Source organism: Callithrix jacchus, chromosome X (genome assembly GCF_049354715.1).
Source record: "Callithrix jacchus isolate 240 chromosome X, calJac240_pri, whole genome shotgun sequence".
NCBI lineage: Eukaryota > Metazoa > Chordata > Mammalia > Primates > Cebidae > Callithrix > Callithrix jacchus.
Window position 1 is genome coordinate 112,073,287 of NC_133524.1, and position 6,000 is coordinate 112,079,286.

Here is a 6,000-nt window from a genome sequence, read left to right on the forward strand (position 1 = left end):
TGGTAGAAATATTCTAAAATTGACTGTGGTATTGCTTGCACATACATGTGAGTATATAAATTGTATTGTACATATGGTATACTTTTAATTTTTTTCTTTCCAACTTTTAGGTTCAAAGGGGTATATGTGCAGCTTTGTTACATGGGAAATTGCATGTTGCAGGGGTTTGGTGTACAGATAATTTTGTCACCCAGGTAATTAGGAGAATACAAAATAGTCTTAAAATGTTCACCCTCCTCCAATCCTCCACCCTCAAATAGATTCCAGTGTTTATTACTTTCTTCTCTGTGTCCACATGTACTCAATGTTTAGCTCTCACTTATAAGTGATAATATGTGCTATTTGGATTTCTGTTCCTGTGTTAATTCACTTAGGATAATGGCCTCCAGCACCATCCATGTTGCTGCAAAGGACATGATCTCATCTTTTTTATGGCTGCACATATGTCACATTTTAAAATCCAGTTCACTGTTGATGGACATATGGATTGATTCCATGTCTTAGCTATTGTGCATAGTGCTTCAATGAACATATACATGCATGTGCCTTTATGGTAGAACTATTTATATTCCTTTGGGCATATGCCCAGTAATAGGATTGCTGGGTCAAAAGGTAGTTCTAATCTTAAGTACTTTCAGACATCTCCAGACTGCTTTCCACAGTGGCTGAAGCAATTTATATTTCCACCAGCAATGTATAACTGTTCTTATTTCTCTTCAACCTCACTAGCATCTATTTATTGACTTTTAAATAACGGCCATTCTGACTGGTGTGAGATGGTATCTCATTGTGGTTTTGATTTGCTTTCTCTAATGATCAGTGATTTTGAGTAGTTTTTCATATGCTTACGAGCCACATGTATTTCTCCTTTTGGGAAGTATCTGTTCATGTTCTTTGCCCATTTTTTAAATGGGGTTGTTTTGTTTAAGTTTCTTATAGATTCTGAATTTTAGACCTTCGTCAGATGCATGGTTTGCAAATGTTGTATTGCATTATGTAGGTTGTCTGCTTACTCTGCTGATAGTTTATTTTGCTCTGCAGGAGCTATTCAGTTTAATTAGGTCCCATTAGTCAATTTTCATATTTTTTAAATTGCTTTTGGAGCTTTGTCATGAAGTCTTTGCCTGGGCTGATGTCCAGAATGGTATTTTCTAGGTTTTCTTCTAGACTTTTATAGTTTTAGGTTTTACATGTAAGTCTTTAATCCATCTTGAGTTGATTTTTGTACATGGTAAAATGTAGGAGTCCAGATTCAATCTCCTGGATCTTGCTAGCCAGTTATCCTAGTACTATTTATTGAATAGGGAGTCCTTTCCTGGTTGTTATTGTCAGCTTTATTGAAGACCACATGGTTGTAGGTGTGTATCTTTTTTTCTGGCTTCTCTATCCTGCTTCATTGGTCTATGTGTCTTTTTTGTACCAGTACCATGCTGTTTTAGATAATATAGCCTTGTAGTATAGTTTGAAGTCAGGTTGTGTGATGATTCCAGCTTTGTTGTTTTTGCTTAGGATTGCTTTGGAATTTTGAGCTTTGTTTTTGGTTCTAAATTAATTTTATAATAGCTTTTTCTAATTCTATAAAAAATGTCATTGGTGGTATGATAGGAATAGCATTAAATCTGTAGATTGCTTTGGGCAGAATGACCATTTCCACTATATTGATTATTCCTACCCATGAGCATAGAATCTTCTTTCATTTGTTTGTGTTGTCTCTGATTTCTTTCAGCAGCATTTTGTAATTCTCCTTCCTGGGATCTTTCACCTCCCTTGTTAGCTGCATTCCTAGGTATTTCAATTTTTGGTGGCTATTTTGAATAAAATTGTGTTCTCAATTTGATTCTCAGCTTGGATGTTATTGACGTATAGAAATGCTACTGATTTTTGTACATTAATTTGAATTTATTTATCATACCCAGGAGGCTTTTGGCAGAGATTACAAAGTTTTGCCAGTATAAAATTATATCCTCTACAAAGAGAGATAGTTTGACTTTCTCTCTTCCTATTTGGATACCTTTTTTCTTTCTCTTGTCTGATGGCTCTGGCTAGAACTTCAGTCTAAGACACAAGGACTGCAACTCCTAGGTGATTTCTAGTGCTGAACTGATCCCAGAGACCATGAACTAGAAGGACACCTATTGAGGTGGTGTCAGTGATTCAAGACTGTTTTTCCTTTCTCTCCAGTGCCTCTTTCAGTGATATAAAATTAAAATCAGGTACCGTGAGTCCTCCTTTGATATTTGTTTATGACCTGGGGCAGGTTTAAATTCTGTATGCAGGTTTCCTGGATCTAAATCTGGCACTGTTAGTGGAGCACTATGGGAGTGAGACTGGCCTCACCAACTCCATGGAAGCTGGGTGAGGCTTTCTGCTGCTGGCTACTTCCTTTGCAAACTCTTAGGCATAGCAGTTATACTTCCCTCTGGAACATTATTCCAGTGGTCTGAGAACTACCTCTCATTCCCCATAGTGGCCATAGCAGGCCCTGCAAAAGCGGAGTCTGAGCTGAGACTTACCTAAACCTTCTCCTACATGATGATATTTCTCTACCACCCTGGTAGCTTAACACAAAGGATATAAACTTTAGGGTGCTTTATGGCCCTGCCCATCACTTAAGAAACCAGGATACTTCTGGAAAGCTTAGGGAAAGTTCAAAGCCTATTGCTACTACTACAGCTGATGCTCTCTTGTAAGCGCCACCTCCTGACTGGAGGCCAACAACTCAGGTGACTGAAAGGCCGCTCAGCAGAATAAAACTGTGCCTAGGAAGGAGAAAATGGCTGTGGGATCTCAGTTAACACAACTGCCTGCCACACCTTGGCTAACCAGAGGTTCTAAGTCTGTTAATATGACAAATTCACTCTACAACTAAAAAGTCTGACAGTCTCCATTACTCCTCTGCCACTTTCATCAGAGCAGGTCCTAGTATTCAGTGCTGGGAAACCCAAAAGTAGGTCATATTACTGGATTTTTTATAGAAAATTATTGTGTTGCTTTCTGTCTCCTTTCTTATGTATAGTAGTAATTGTTTTATAAATTTGAAAGCTCCAGTGTTAGGTGCATATTAATTTAGAATTGTAATATTTTCCTGTTGAACCAATCCTCTTATCATTATATAATATCCTTGTTTGTCTTTTTTTCACTGTTATTTCCTTAAAGGCTGTTTCGTCTGACACAAGAATAGCTACTCCTGCTCACTTTTGGTTTCTGTTTGTGTAGAATATATTTTCCACACCTTTACACTAAATTTGTGTTAGTCCTATGTCTTTTATCAGTCTCTTGAAGACAGAAGATACTTGGTGTGCGTTTTTAAAAAATCTATTCTGTAATTATGTACCTTTTGAGTGGGATACTTAGGCCATTTACATTTAGTATCATTATTGTGGGGGATGTCAAAACAGAAAGTCAACAACAAAACAGCAGACTTAAACTATACCCTAGAACAAATAAACAAATAAACTTGACAGATATTTATAGAACATTCTTTTCAACAACTGCAAAATATACGCTTTTCTTATTAGCACATGAAACATTTCCCAGGATAAACTATATGATAGGTTACAAACGAGTCTCAATAAATAAAAACAATCAAAATTATATCATGTATCTTCTCAGACTACAGTGGAATAAAACTGGAAAGCAACTCCAAAACAAATCCTAAAGCTGTAAAAATATATAGAAATTAAATAATCTGCTCTTGAATGATTTTTTGGGTTAACAATGAGATCAAGATTAAAATAAAAAAGTTGTTTGAAATAAATAAAAATAATGACACAAATTATCAAAGCCTCTGGGATACAGCAAAAGCAGTGCTAAGAGGAAAGTTTGTAGCATGAAATGACTACATAAAAAAGCCTGAAAGAGTACAAATAGATAACCTAATGTCACAACTAAAGGAAGTAGAGAAATAAGAGAAAACTAAACTTAAGCATAGCAGAGGAAAAGAAATAAAGGTCAGAGGAGAACGAAATAAAACTGAAACATAAAAACACCAAAAAGGGTGTCTGGCAAGATGGCCAAATAGGAAGAGCTCTGGTCTGTAGCTCCCAGTGAGATCAATGAAGAAGGTGGGTGATTTCTGCATTTCAAACTGAGGCACCCAGATCATCTCATTGGGACTGGTTAGATAGTGGATGAAGCCCACAGAGGGTGAACTGAAGCAGGGTGGGGGGGGGTTGCCTCACCTGGGAAGCACAAGGGGTTGAGGAACTCCTTTCTCTAGCCGAGGGAAGCTTTGAAAAACTGTACCATGAGATATGGTTCATTCTCACCCAGATACTATGCTTTTCCCATGGTCTTATTCACAACCTGCAGACCAGGAGATTCCTTTGGGTGCCTACACCACCAGGGCCCTGGGTTTTAACCACAAAACTTGGCAGCCATTTGGGCAGACACTGAGCTAGCTGCAGGAGGTTTTTAATTTTTTTTTTAATACCCCAGTAGTGCCTGCAATGCCTGCAAGAAAAAACCATTTACTCCCCTGAAAACGGGGCTGAAACCAGGAAGCCAAGTGGTATAGATCAGCAGATTCTACTCTAAGGAAGCCCAGGAAGCTAAGATTAACTGGCTTGAAATTCTTATTGCCAGCACAGTGGTCTGAAGTCAACCTGGGATGCTCGAGCTTGGTGGGAGAAGGGGCATCCACCATTACTGAGGCTTGAGTAGGCAGTACCCCTCACAGGTAAACAAAGCCACTGGGAAATAAGAACTGGGTGGAGCCCACCACAGTTCAGCAAAGCCTCTGTAGCCAGACTGCCTCTCTAGAGTCCTCCTCTCTGGGCAGGGCAACTCTGAATGAAAAGCAGCAGCCCCAATCAGGGGCTTATAGATAAAACTTCCATCTCCCTGGGACAGAGAACCTGGTGGAAGGGGCAGCTGTGGGTGCAGCTTCAGCAGACTTAAACGTTCCTGCCTGCTGGCTCTGAAAAGACCAGGAGATCTTCTAGCATAGTGCTTGAGCTCTGCTAAGGGACAGACTGCCTCCTGAAGTAGGTCCCTGACCCCTGTGCCTCCTGACTGGGAGACAACTCCCAGCAGGGGTCAACAGACACTACATACAGTAGACCTCTGGCTGGCATTTGGTGGGTACACCTCTGGATGAAGCTTCCAGAGGAAGGAACAGGCAGCAATCTTTGCTGTTCTGCAGCCTCTGCTGGTAATACCCAAGCAAACAGGGTCTGGAATGGACCTCCAGAAAACTCCAGCAGAACTGCAGCAGGGAGGCCTGACTGTTAGAAAGAAAACGAACAAACAGAAATAATATCAACATCAGCAAAAAGGATGCCCACACAAAAACCCCATCTGAAGGTCACCAGCATCAAAGATTAAAGGTAGATAAAACCACAAAAACGAGAAAAAAAAAACAGCATAAAAGGCTGAAAATTTAAAAAACTAGAATACCTCTTCTCCTCCAAAGGATCACAACTCCTTACCAGCAAGGGAAAAAAAGCAGAAAAAGAATGAGTTTGATGAATTGACAGAAGTAGGCTTCAGAAAATGGGTATTAACCAACTCCTCCAAGCTAATGAAACATGTTCTAACCCAATGCAAGAAAGCTAAGAATCTTGAAAAAAGATTAGATGAATTGCTAACTAGAATAACCAGTTTAGAGAAGAACATAAATGACCTGATAGACCTTAAAACCACAGCATGAGAAAGTCATGAAGCATACACAAGTACCAATAGCCAAATTGATCAAGCAGAAGAAAGGATATCAGAGATTGAAGATCAACTTAATAAAATAAAGCATGAAGATAAGATTAGAGAAAAAGGAATGAAAAGGAATAAACAAAGCCTCCAAGAAATATGGGGCTATGTGAAAAAGACCAAATTTACATCTGATTGGTGTACCTGAAAGTGATGGGAAGAATGGAACTAGTTTGGAAAACACTCTTCAGAATATTATCCAGGAGAACTCCTCCATCCTAGCAAGACAGGCCAACATTCAACTTCAGAATATATAGAAAACACCACAATGATACTTTTCAAGAATACCAACCCCAA